General features: G+C 37.4%; 1 protein-coding gene and 1 long non-coding RNA gene across 5 annotated transcripts in view; one reads left to right on the top strand and one right to left on the bottom strand.

Moving 5' to 3' along the window:
* The window catches only part of LOC137237871 (uncharacterized), an 80,804-nt gene that overhangs the window by 34,765 nt on the left and 31,800 nt on the right, over positions 1-14,239 (bottom strand). The window lies entirely within an intron of this gene.
* Positions 1,614-8,308, top strand: LOC137244345 (uncharacterized). 3 transcript variants are annotated; one of them, XR_010950920.1, is made up of 4 exons: positions 1,614-1,632; positions 2,080-2,269; positions 2,342-2,572; positions 8,084-8,308. It is a non-coding gene; the product is annotated as an uncharacterized lncRNA (long non-coding RNA). The 3 variants fall into 3 exon arrangements; XR_010950916.1 differs by lacking the exon at positions 1,614-1,632 and adding an exon at positions 1,658-1,799; XR_010950914.1 differs by lacking the exon at positions 1,614-1,632 and adding an exon at positions 1,928-2,003.

Raw genomic sequence — 14,239 nt, 5'->3', positions numbered from 1 at the left:
ACTTTGAGCCAAATGTAGGCTAAGAGGATACACTCAAATTTCCCCATATATGCTTCAATACCTTTCAAATCCGTTACTGTTTCTGAACTCAGATTCAAAAGCTTGATTTCATCAATAGCTTTCAATATTTGGGGAATGTGAGTTGCGAAAGGTTTCACACTATCCACATGAGCAGACCATCGTGTTTGTGACATGCTTGAGAATTTCCCATATCTGAGGGCTTGCGCTAAAGATATTATAAAATTTCTGCATAATATCGAAAATTGTGAGACTTCTGCACAACATTCAGCAGCTTGCACTCCACATAAATTTAAACTATAACAAGCACAAGGTGCAAATATTGCCAGGGAGTTATCTCTCAAGATATGACTCTGCGCTCCTTATAATGACCGCTCATATTACTGCCATTATCATACCCTTCCCCACTGAAGTCATCCAGTGGAATATTGTGCTTTTTTAGAGTGCTGCGAATCAGCTCAGCGATAGCTTCTCCTGTTTTTGCGTTACAATCGACAAACTCTTCTCAATATGCGCCGAATCAGGGGTTGCATCCACTATTACTGTGTAATACTTGATGGAATTTCTCTCGCTTTCTATCTTTCTAATTACTTGACTTGCACAGATTTCTATGAACTCATTCAAAATCCACTGAACTTGCATTTCGAATTCTCATTTCATATTGGCGCCACTCTATATAGCAAGTTATATGATTTTCACTATTTTCATGTTCAGGAGTTCTGTCGTGTAACCTCTTCCAACCGTTTTCTTTAGAATAACCTTTGTCAAATCTGGTCGGGTATTTTCGGAAATTTTGCTGAAAAGCCGGCATGGAAAACAAAAATGCGCTTCTTTTGTTGCACTCCAAAAGAGCCAATCACGCTTTACTTTTTCTCCGTTTTTTTTAGAGTAGTATGGAGTATGATTTGAAGGAAATAGCGACCGCTTAGGTCGTTGGGAAGTCGAAATAAAATGTGATTTTAAGTTAGTTTAAGCATATTTGACAGATAGCGCTTATAAAATTGTGTCAAAACCGTTTATCTAACTTAAAATCACATTTTATTTCCGACTATGACTATGCCCCATAGTATTTGATCGGATGCTCATGATTTTAGTTAAGTGATTTTCAATTTTAAGACAATTTTTTGTGGCAACAAAATATGTATGTATCTATGAAATCCTAGTTAGAGTACTGCCAATACTGCTTTGCCTTGCGGGGCCCCCAAATACCTTCCTGGCGCCAGGGCAATTGCCCTGGCTGTCGCCTCCCCCCCCCCCCCCCCCTCCCCCTCTCCCCGGCCCTGGTTCTGTGATTAAGAATCACTTGAGGCACTTAAAAGAACATTGAATGGGGTGCGAATTTCCTACATGACGTATAGTTTTGCATACAATTGAAAATGTAAAGCATAGCCGTGAATAACGTTGTAAGTGTCAAAATTATACATTCCAGAAGAGAAAAAGTAACATCCCTACAAGACGGAGGTAACTAGTTCACCCACACATTCAAAGCTTTTTTCGCTCTCCACTAACACATCGACGTTTCTTGCTGTCATCGAAATGACAGCGTCATCTTAATACGACAATTTATAATTTATTCCGGGAAACATTTTAAAATGATGAAAAACTATAATTGTGGTAATTAAACTAATAAACTAAAAAAGTGCTTGTGCTACGGGCTTTTAGGTGTGACGTGTGTTAGCTGTTTAGGCACTTCTAAATTAACATGGCGCATTAACTAGAGGCAGCCAAGTCCTCTTGCCACCAATTGGAATTGGAAGATTCGATTTCCAAAACCAAAAAAGGTAACGTTTTCAAGACAGTGCACAACCTAAACAAAGGTGGTATCAAAAGACGCGTGTCGAGATCCGTTTTTAGAATCTGAAAGTTGTATAGAATCGAAGGGATGGCCTAGAAGGTTTCAGGTGGTCATACTAAATCGCTCCCGGGGAGTGTCCTAATCGCTACAACCAAAGCAACATTATTTACTCTCTGCTTTTCATTCATACGTATGTGTATTTTTAAATAATAAAAAAAATGTTATATTATTCTAATATATATCATCTCTGCCGGGGTGCGTTTCAGCTCAGGATATGCCAAAACAACAAGAAACCTACAATTAAATGCAGATTCACGTGTCATTTGCCAAGGATTTACCGGTAAACAAGGTACTTTCCACAACCAACATGCTTTGGAATACGGTACAAAATTGGTTGGATGTATTTTCCCAAAAAAGGGTGGAACTACGCATCTTGGTTTGCCAGTATTTGCTTCGGTAATTTATATTGATTTGTATTGATTAAAAATTGCAATAGTAGATAATGTAATGTGAATTAAAATTGAATAGGTAGCCGAAGCAAAAAATGCAACTGATCCGCATGCAACTGTTGTTTATGTGCCGCCACCGGGAGCTGCTGCTGCTATCATAGCAGTATTACAAGCACGACATTTCTTTGATTGGTTGCATAATCGAAATTGTGCCATAACATGATATGGTTCGCGTTAAGCACGCTATGTTAAAGCAAAATAAATCTCGTCTAGTCAGGCCCGAATGTCCAGGATCATCGCACCAGAAAAGGTAAGTAAATTGCCTACCATATTAAATATATAAACAACATGTATGAATTTGTTAGTGATAATTTGTCATGCTTTTGTTGATAATCAACTGAAGAAGGCAAATACCAAAGAGTTTGAAGTTCATGTAAATACCAATTGATTTCTTTAAATAGCGTTTGGAGAACAAAACCCATATGTATGTATGCATACAACTGCATAGAAAGGGAGGGATTAATTAATTATGATCAGTAGATTTATAGGATTTTTATTATTTTCCCTGCGTCGCCGTTGCCATTACATTGCGTTAAGAGAGGACATCAACACCTTACCCACAACCAGTTAAAATTTTAGTAAATTTTGCTCTTTTCATTACTGATTCAAAACCTGGGAAGTTATATATGTAGCATTCTATGGAGAATGGTAAATTTTAGTAGACTTTCGCATTGCGGTCATTATTAATATTCAATCCCTAGAAGGTTCAATGTAGTCATATCAATAGGTCCGGAGATGGTTGGGTTAGTACCTCAATGGTGCTTGTTACCGGAACGTAGATAGATAATTTATTGAGGATTGCACAGTGACTTGCACATCTCCTTCACAGCATCTCATCGTAGCCGACTTCTTTGATGAACCCTAGCAGAGTTCTTGGCTTGAGGGATTAAATGTGGGAATGCACTGGCCATGGTGAGCCCATAAACTTAGCCCTACGTTTTGAGATTGCTTCGTATTCTTGGAGGATATGGTCCGACGTCTGCTGATCGATCACAAAATCGGCAAGTGTTATTCGATAGTATGCCCACTTTCTGCATACGGCTGCTCAGTCTATAATGCCCTGTAAGAATAGCTTTTGGGATTCTTCGGTTATCTTTCGATAGGTCTATTATTGCCCTGTAGCGACTTGTGCTATAACTTCCTAACAGTAACTTAGATTGTCTCAAACCTGGCGTATTGCTCCAGTGTTCTTCTCTCTCCCCCCCCCCCCCCCCCCTTCTCCTAATAAATGCCCCTGTGAGCCAACTGACAGGAACGGCTCGGGATCGCTGGGTCATGCAGTTCCTGCCTCTCTTTCCGGGTTGTCCGCCTGCTCTTGTTGTAGCAGTGCTTCGTCCCATCCAATAGGTGCGACAGATCACAAATTGTCATCAATGTCCTCTAACGGGAGTCCAAGGAAACAGAAAGTTTCAACAGGAGTGTTAGAGGCGTTGATTCCACAATACAGCTAAAGAGATGGCTGGTATCATGTGGGGACACATTATAAGCAGGACATATGTTTTGTATGTCGGGGTTGATTCTGGATAGGTAAGAGTTTAACCTGTTACAGTATCCAGATCGAAGTTGGGCTAGAGTGACTCCCGTTTCCTTAGGGAGAGTGCGTTCCTACTGTGCTAGTTTTTTTCTTTGAGTACAGTATTCACCGGGCAATTCCTGGAATAGAGGTCCGACGCCTGTTTGTGGAGTTCACTCAGGACCTGCTTGTGTTTTTCAGCTTCATACGGCTGTGTTCTCAGGTGCCGTATTTTCTCATAATGTAATGAGGGCGTGAACAACAAGTAGCCACAAAAGATTTGTAAAAGTTACGAGGACGTCGGGTTTTGGGATCAAGCCCAGAGCAACCTGTCCGATGCAACCATCCCTTGCACGTGACACACTGACAAGAGTATGACCGTCCTAAAAAGATTCTTTTCCGGCAAACGCAGCAAAACAATTTCTCATGACCGGGGTCAGGAGAAGGACACGGATTGGGTTCGATACCTTCCCGGAGGAGGAGAGTATGGCGCAGACCCGCTGCATGGACCTGCTGGGAGGATGATAATTTGTGGGAGGGACGCAACAAACTAAACACTAGAGTCCGCCTGCTCATTACCCTGTACTCCCCTGTGGTCTGGGACCCAGTGCAACAGTACTACGTTGTGCACCCAAGGACCAGTGCTGACTTTATTTCTAACGCCACTATTGCCTTTAGTGGGGCCTGACTGTCTGACTGAGTATTGCAATTATTTCATTGGAGTATCAGCGCTGAAGGTTCAGCTTAGCGCACCAACATATGGCGAATACTTCCGCTTGAAAGCTGCTCGTATGTGCTTTTAGAGGTACTGATATTTTGGCTCTGGGTCCGGAGACTCTGGCTTCAATCCCCTCTGGTGTCTTCGAACCAGGGCCGTAGAGAGAAAATCCGGGCCCGGGACTAAAAAAATTTACGGGCCCCCTATAAAAAATCCACTAATACATTTGATTAACGTGAATTAATGACGTTTCATTCATAAATCATTATTGATGGATTACATCAAAAAAAATTTTTGCCACATCAACTAAATGATTTTTGGCTAAGAGCTGACAATAAAATTAACACAGAATATTTACTATTTGTTTTATTTTATTGTAACGTAGAAATAAAATTCTCTTTTAACAGCCACATATTATTTCAAATAATATTTTCTAGTTATTTGGTAACATTTTCATACATTTCTGATAAATTTAATGATTATAAATTTTAATTATTCAATATAGAATGTTCGGATATCAAAGAGTGGCTTTACTTGCTTTTTTCGCTGCAAAATTTTTTTGGGATGGGGAGGGAGGGGATGGCCTGAAGGTTTAATGTGGTCACATAAATCGTTCCCGAGATGGTCGGGCTAGCACCTTAATGATGCTGTGGTACCGAAGCGTACCGGATCTGTATCCGGCAAAGGACCATCACATCGATAATACTCCTCAAAGCCTTCGGGGAGCAACCTTATCGCTACAACAACAACAACAACAACAATAGAGTTACTCCTGCCCCAGAAAATGGTCAACATTTATAGTGCATACAAAGAACATTTCAACTCACAAAATTCACTCATATTAACAGAGTATATGTGGAACTTAAGAGCGAATTGAGAGTTTCACAAAGTTGTACTGCCACACCGCCATTTTATACAGGGTAAAAGTGTAACGCTTTTGCGTTGCGAGCAGGCAAGCATTTTCACAAAAGAACGAAATACCCCGTAAAGGCGTTGCCTGTTTTTTAGAATAGAACAACAACGCTTGCGTAACACTTTATCCAGAAAAGAAAACGCTATCATAGCTGCGGGTTGCACAAGGCGAGTAATCAGCATTCGAGTTTTTGTCGAGAATGTGACGTAGTGCTCCGTTGTAAGCTCCTTTCATATTGGCGCCGTTATCGTACCCTTGTGCACGACAATCTTCAATCATGTATGGCAAATTAGATCAGCGATTTTCTGAGCAGTTTTTTGGTTACAATTCACAAAAGCCAAAATCTGTTCTGGAATTGTAAATTTGTTGCTTTCGAATTGAAATGGAGTGAGCGCAAAATGAACGTATCCAACGTGACTAGCATCAAGCATAGCATCAACGATAATAGCAAAATACTTAGCTTTCTTGCCTTGATCTAATATAGTTTCCCTCACATGCTTTGCACAAATTTCTATAAACTCGTTCTGAATGTCTGGGGTAAGATAGTGAACTTGTAAACGTTTGTGCTGCTATTGTGAAATCCAAACTTTCTCCAAATGATCTCTAAGTATCGGATCATAATGGCTTATGAGATCTTAGATGCCCAAAAAATGTCCATCCTTTAGCTTTTTAAAAAAAAAAATAGTGTCCAAAATTCTATATAAAATGTCTTTCCACTTGAGTTTCAGTGATTAGCTGTTCATTGATAAGTGTATCAATTGTAGCCTCCTTTCGAATTAGGTTTTGTAAAGATCGCCATTGAATATAACATTTAATGTGATCTTCAGTATTTTCGTGTGATGGCAGTTTAGCGTATAGCTTCTTCCATACCTGGAATTTCGAATATTCGCCAGGACAACAAATTTTAGGTCGATTTAAAGTATTGGTGCTTAACAGACGACATGGTAGGCAATAAAAAGCATTGATACTGGCACTCCACACCAACCAGTGACGCTCCACTTTCTCTCCATTTGGCAAGATTCTGTTTAACAACGAGGTAGGAAATGCCTCGTCATGACAATCACGTGGAAAAATAACAGGGCACTTTTGATGACCTCGACGAATTATTTCGTTGACTTCTTCAGATCGATATCGAAGTCGTTTAAATAATCTAGACTTTGATACAGAATTGGTGGTATTGTTGGAAGGCTTTTTGAAAATGAATCTTCATCAATGTTACCACGAAAACTTTACGATTTCGGATTCATGTAAACATATATTTTTGTTTGATGTTTTTATTGTCTCCTCACTGTTCGAGGGACCAGGTAAAAAATCATTATCAATATTCGCTGCTTTTGAAATTCGGCTTAAAATTTCCACATGGAACAACTAAATACTCTCCTGAATTAAAAAAAATGTCTTAGTACCTCTAAATCGCGGGCCCCTGAGAAATATCGTCCTGCGCTTGCCAGGCTAAGGCTCCAGCTATTAGGAGTGATAAAGCTGTCAGATCTAGTAGCAGCAAGTGGCTTAAGTCCTAGGAAGCTTCTAGTATTTGTCAAGAGGACGGAGTTTTTTTATAACATAGGTCCTGGTTCTTGATAGGGTTTTCAGCTTGGTCGTTAAAACAAACTTCTGGTAACACTACGGACTCATTCAGTCTATGTGAGATCCTCATGAACCGGCCACTTCAACCTAACCTATATTTTGTGTTTTGGTTTTTACTTTAGAATCTACCGGTTAAGTAAGCGATGTCAGCTAACTAAGCGCCTTCAAATGTAGATCCATAAGGAACAGTTAAAGAAACAGGATTCACCACGGGTAGGTGACGTTGACAATTGGGTTGGAAAGGCTATATATTGCGCTGGCAACCCATTGAAAGGATTGCGCTACAAAACCCCTTGAATCAATTTGGTATTTTAGTCGCCTCTTACGACAGGCATAGCTACCACGGGTATACTCTAAGCCCACTAACCCGCTGGAGCCATGAGAAGTACTTTGGGTGTCGCAAGGCAAGTTCCGTCGTGCCTGGTGTTGTTGGGTGAGCGGCCAGGCAAGGCAGTAGGGTACACATGCACCATTCAGGAGGATATCCTCGCTGAGCCCAGAAAATCTGGGAAAATTAGATGTACTGCTCAGATCCAGCAAACGAGTATGTTCTGTACTGGCATATGATAAACTTGCAGACAACCAAACGTTTACTTTCCTGTCCAAAAGGGAATTGGTGCTCGGCACTGCTGCTAAAGAAGAATAGACGTAGTCATATCAATTCGTTCCCGGGTTACTCGGGGAAAGCAGTTTTAGCAGTACTTTGCCCGTTTCAATTTGCACATCCATTCAAAGAACTTCGCATAATGGATTAAACAGTCATCTGCATTTATTCGTTTTTGTTTTTGTAGCACGCCTAATTTACTATCTATTACCCCAACATCTATCAATTATCCCTTGTTATAATCTTCGGGTACCCGCGCTACCGGAAGATGCCTTGGCATGGTGGAGGTTCACTTGAATTTACTTTACAGGTCCTGATTCTGGTTATCTGAAATCCCCTTGAGTATCTTGTATTTATTAAGCACTTCCGGTTATATTAAAAACTTATTATCTATCCTTACTGACATTCGTTTCTTTTTCATTCTAGGTAATTCGATTTGACGATGTGGGCATAGCAATATTCCAGCTGTGGCTGTAAGAAGAACGTACATTTGCTCAAACTACAAGAAAACTGCGACAACTGTCCCTCGGCCTTTTTAGTATCACATATAAGGCCCTACCACGCATATTATGGGAAAGGGTCAAGTTCAAAGGCTCAACATCACCTGCAAATCGACTTTGATAGCACGAAATGGGGCTGCATATATTCCGGTATTATATCTACAACACTCATATCTATGCAAACTGATACTAACAACACCACCCGCGCAGGAAAAATTGTGCACCATCAGTGTGAGCTTCGAAACTCAAAATGGTTTCAGAAAGTGCACGACTACGAATGAGTTTATGGCTTTACATATGTAGTTTGTACATATAAATATGCACATATGTAAGGTTTACTAGAAAATTGAGGAAATTATTTGTAAAAACCATTGTATACATAATTTATTCATAATTAAATATTATTTAACCAAAAGGGACGCGTTTCATTCATATAAAAAGCGAATTGACAGAAGGTAACCGGTACGGGTAACCGATAGGCCAGTTACCCGTGTTGTTGTTGTTGCATATGTTTTGGTTAGCGATAACGAGAACATACCTAATGAAGTAACTTAAAAATGTAAATAACATCGAGCGAGAAGGAATGTCGAAAACACAATAGGTAAGACCGAGAAAGCGAGTCACACGTACACTATTTTGAGACAGCGCATGCGTTACCTTTTTCACGACAGCAATGTAAAAGTCATTAAGACGATAATTGGTGACCAAGTTATTGGTAACGATTAAGTAATCGATTAGGTAACGGGTACCTGTCTTGTAGGGTAGTAACATTTGCTTTTTATACTTACTTTTTACTCATTTCGACCTAAAACATTAAATAAGTCTCGCGAGGAGTATGTTTTCATTGTCATACAGTGTAACTTATTCATTACCACATATGTATATCGTGAACTATGCCAAACTAGACTAATTTTAATTGGAAGATTATAGAAATTGGACAGAGAGTCTAAAATGTATCTGCTGATTTGTCCAACCAATGTCGAATGATAAATCTAAGCGCCGTATGGGCAGGGAAATTGGAGAATTAATATTGTAATTTTTTCAAACATCAGTAAAGTGATGTGGGAACGTTCTTTTACTAGCTGCTTAGTGATGGCAGCAGGTTATTGTCAGCACTCGGATCAGTGCATAATTTCTAAAGCAAAAATTCTCTCCATCAATAAAGGTACAGGATAAGGCCGACATTTCACTAAAAGGTTATTCATATGCGACCAATAATCTCTTAAAAAAATTTAATTACACACCCTTTTCGCGGCTATTTCTTGAGCGAAGCGCTCATTGCGCCAACACGTGATGTTAAATTGAAACAATTAACAAATCGAACTGATTCTATTAGACATACTGAATATATGCATTAGGGTGGCCCTTCGTTGTATGGAGGAAAAAAAAGCGCTTCGATTATTAATCTCACCCCCTAAAAATATTCGAATAGCTAAAAAACGAATATATACTAAGTTTAAAGTCAATCAAAAGAGATTAGAGGTAGCGCAAAGGGCTTGAAATCCTGAAAAATGATGAATTTTTACAATTTCCTGTTTCAGGCTTCCATATTTCTAAACCCTACGAAAATTTACTGCCTTTCCATACCGTAGTAAGATCTGTATTTTCTTACTTTTCTAAAATGGCCACAATATTCTAAATCGGTCGATCAGTAACAGAGTTACAAGGCAAAATATATATTGCTTTCGACAAACAAATATGAGACTTAATTTACGTCTGTGCAAAAGTGTTTATCAGTAAATCATGGTATTCGGGTAAAAAACGCTCAAATAAACTTTTTAATACACAAATACATATATCTCTTGAAGCCAAACTTGAAGTTTATTTATTTAAAAAAGTATACACATATTTTTTTATAAATTTTCTTGCGAAATGCGTGATGCCACAACAAATTTAAGCCTGCACTGCAACTTGTTCTTGCAACAAGCATGTCGAAACAAATTTAAGAAAAAAGTATAAAGAAATGAAAATATATATTTTAAAATTGCAAACAACTACAAAATATTTCTTTGAAGTTTTCTTATTAAAACTATACTGCTCTTGAATGAACAAATTTTGAAGAGTAGATTTTTTTTAAATAGATAAATTGCGGCACTTTGCATTGGGATGGAAAACCACTACCAGAAATAACAGGTCGTGAAAAGGTGAATTGACTTCCAATCGTTGTTACTTACAGGAATGGCGAACAGTTAATAGGAGCTCCAAAATTATATGCTGCAACAGGCTCGGAAATAGCTGATACGTTGTATGAATTGTTATTTGAATGGGATCTGAAGGATGATATTGTGGCCTGTTGTTTTGATATGACATCGGTTAACACAGGCGTTATAAAAGGAGCGGCAACGTTATTAGAAAAAGACTTAAGCGAAAACTTTTGTATCTACCTTGTCGTCATCATGAAGTTCTGCTGAGAGTTATTTTCCAGTAAATTTCAAGAAAATTGCAAAAACATCGACAAAAATAGTTTTAGAGATTTGCTACAAAATAACGAATTGAAATTACTTTTAAGCGATAGCAAAGATACTATTTAAAGAAACCCTCTAAAGAATAGTTGAAAAAGAAAATAGTAAGAGATGACTATAGGGAATTATTGGAATTAAAGTCTATATGTCTAGGAGCAAGTGATGGCATAAAGTTTCGTGTACCATAGCCCACTCATCATGCTTGGTGGATGTCTAAGGCAATGTATGGCTTAAAAATCTATTTATTTCGTGAACAGTTTAAACTAACGGAGTATGAAAAGAATTAGATAGCAAGTATATGCGCGTTTATTATAAAATTCTATGTTAAGCTTTGGTTTTACTGTACCAATCCTCATAGAGCAGCTCTTCAAGACTTATCTTTTATTAAAGAAATTTATAAATACAGAAATGTTAATAAAAAATATCTGACATTGCAATAAAAAATTTTTGTAACCACCTATGGTACCTGTCTGAAAAATGTACTGCATTGGCATTATTCGATGATGACGTCTATTGTACCATGAAGAAAAAGATTGTGGAAAAATCAAAAGCATAGACAACTGCGACAAGGAAACAACAAATTTAAAGAGGTTACACTTAAGGTCCAGTGAAATCAATAAATTAATAGAAAAAGAACTACACCATTTTGTAACAGGAAATACAATTTATTTTTTTGGTTGGATTGGGATATCATCTCAATTTCTGGAGGTAGATCCACTATACTGTGGGGATACAGGAACCTATAAAAAAGCTAAGCATACTGTTATAAATATAAAAGTAGTTAACGACACAACAGAAGGGGGGGGGGGGGGGGTAAAACTTATAGACGAATATAATAGAATACTTACAAATGACGAACAAGAAAAACAATATTTTTTACAAGTTGTAACTGATTATAAAAAAAAAAAATTTAATCACACACTAAATCATCCTTAATTAGATCCTAGGAAATAATATCATATTATATACGCGTCAGCTAAAGTTTCACAAGATATATGTATATGTTTTAAAAATGTATTTTCAAAAAAAATTATATTAAACAAATTTGAAACAAACTCTTTTACGTATATTCATTATATACACTTTCTTGAAGTAATGACACCGTGTTTAAGGCGTAATTTATTTTATAACTTTATTATTATTTGACCAATTTTTGTTGTTTTAGATTTATTTAAAAGTCAAATAAATATCTCTAGAACTTACTAATAACACGATAAATTACTTTTCACCCATAACAAATGAAGTAGGGTTGACCAAATTTAAGAAATTGTAAAAATTCGTAATTTTTCAAGACTTCAAGCTCTTTGCGCTACCTCTAACCCTTTTTCGATTGGTCTAAAACTTTGTATATTCTAGTTTTTAGGCTATTCGCATATTTTTAGGGGGTGAAATCGAGAATCGGAACACTTTGGGAAATAAGGGCCACCCTAATATGCATATACATATTTACATAGCTAATTGTACATATGCGTGTATTTGCTAATTGTTAACGCACATAGCCAACAAATTTCAACATCGAAAGGAGTCTACGAGCTCACAAGCTATCGATACTATCGATGGTTCATGCATGACAAAATCTACTACTGAGTGAAATATCACCCTATTGCGATTACGAGTTCGAAAGCGACCTAGCGCATAATTTTTTCATAAATGGTATATTTCACGTCAAAATTATAGCGTTTTTGAATAAAACTCTAAGGCAGGGGTTCCTCAAATTCAAATTTTTTTTAAGATAGAGAGTTTTAGAAACGGCAGCAGTGATAGAGTGATATTTTACTCAGCAGTCGATGTATAGTAATTTCAGGAATTACAGCTAATAAAAATACTGTTGTGGTTGAAAATCCGAGGTAATTTCTGAATTGTTTTGAAAAGTTTGGTCATGATCTCATACCAAGATTTGTAGATTAAAATAACCTTAAAGATACAAATTATTATCAAAAATTTCTAAAAAAAAAAAATAATAAAATTTGATTAATATAAAAGCCCAAATAACTAGTACCATGCCAGTAATAGCGCTGCTGAATGAATTGCAAGTTTATTTTCAAAGATCCTTTTATATGCTTTGCAGGTTGGCATACCAAAAGTGGTCGGACAATTTTCCAAACCGCTTGCTGGGTACATAAAATATCTACCTACAGACATACAAATATAAAATGATTGAGCGGCTAAACACATATATTAAAATGTCATTTAACACGCAACCCATCAATGGGTTTAATAAAAAAAACAATACCCAGAGGGTCGCATCACTAGCCCAGCTAACTTAATTAAATGCTATAACACACCAGATGAACACATTAAATAAATATTAAAGAGATATTTTTTTCTTTACATAGTGCATATGTTATACACTTTCATGGTTTTCTCCAGTGATTGAAAATGCTATATTACTCTTTCGCTATCGCTCCAGTTCTGAGCATAAACAGAGCGCAGAGCAGAGCCGTAGCATAAAAAAGTAATAGTATTTCACGCTCTGCTACTAGTTACTTTCGTGATTGGGGCGAAGAATATAGCAGATTAAAAACTCCAAGCGAAATGCTATTTGTAGTGAAGCAAGATCCAAAAAAAAAAAACAAGTAAAGGTGTCTAAGTTCGGGTGTAACCGAACATTGCATACTTAGCGTGAGCTTCAATTGTACATTTCGTTTCAGATAAATTACTTTTCTACATAATACGTGGCACCGCCAGTTAAAAAAAAATGTGTACCCAATTTCATTACGATATGTTAATTTTTCTTGGAATTATGGCTCCTGAAACATAGAAAATTGCTTAGTCATAAAAGGGGCGGTGCCACACCCGTTTTCAAAAATTTTAGTGTTTTCCAAATAAATGTTATAATTCAATTTAGAAAGTAAAACTCTATTGATACAAAGCTCTTTTCCGCTAAGATACTGCTTATTATTTTCGTCTTCAACCCTTTTAAAAATCTATGTATATAAAAAGAAGTGTACATTTTGATTGTCACTCCATAACTCGAGAACGGATAGAAAGATTGCGATGAAATTTTTAGGAAAGGTACAGGAAGGAGAGATGATGGTTAGTTGATTTTGAAATCCCAAATTGGTTTAGCCATTCTTGAGTTATGATTTTTTTTTTAGAAAAATACTATATAAAAGAAAGTCGTGTTAGTTACACTACGCATAACTCAAGAAGGAATGAACCAATTTGGCTGAAAATTGGTGGAGAGGTACCTTATAACCAGGGAACGGACATACGATACTTTTTATACCGTTCTGGCTAGGGTCTTGAGATCAAAACGTGGACCTGGGTAATCCTGGGATGTGTTTGTACAATATGGGTATCAGATGGAATCTGTTTATGAGTACTTTGATACTGAGTATATTTCGTACCCCTGGGTGACTCGGGTCTCGAGATATAGGCCAAAACGTGGACCCGGGCACCCCTAGAATGTGTTTATACAATATGGAAATCAAATGAAAGCCGTTGCTGAGTGCTTTACTACAGGGTAGTTTTCATACCTATTGGTGACTAAGGTATCGATATATAAGGCCAAAACGTGGACCTGGGCACCCCTAGAATGTGTTTATATAATATGGATATCAAATGAAAGCTGTTGCTGAGTGCTTTACTACAGGGTAGTTTTCATACCTATTGGTGAC

Source organism: Eurosta solidaginis, chromosome 1 (assembly GCF_040869045.1).
Source record: "Eurosta solidaginis isolate ZX-2024a chromosome 1, ASM4086904v1, whole genome shotgun sequence".
NCBI classification, from domain to species: Eukaryota; Metazoa; Arthropoda; class Insecta; order Diptera; family Tephritidae; genus Eurosta; species Eurosta solidaginis.
Note: the sequence above shows the minus strand (reverse complement) of the source record. Positions and strands in the feature narration are given on the sequence as shown.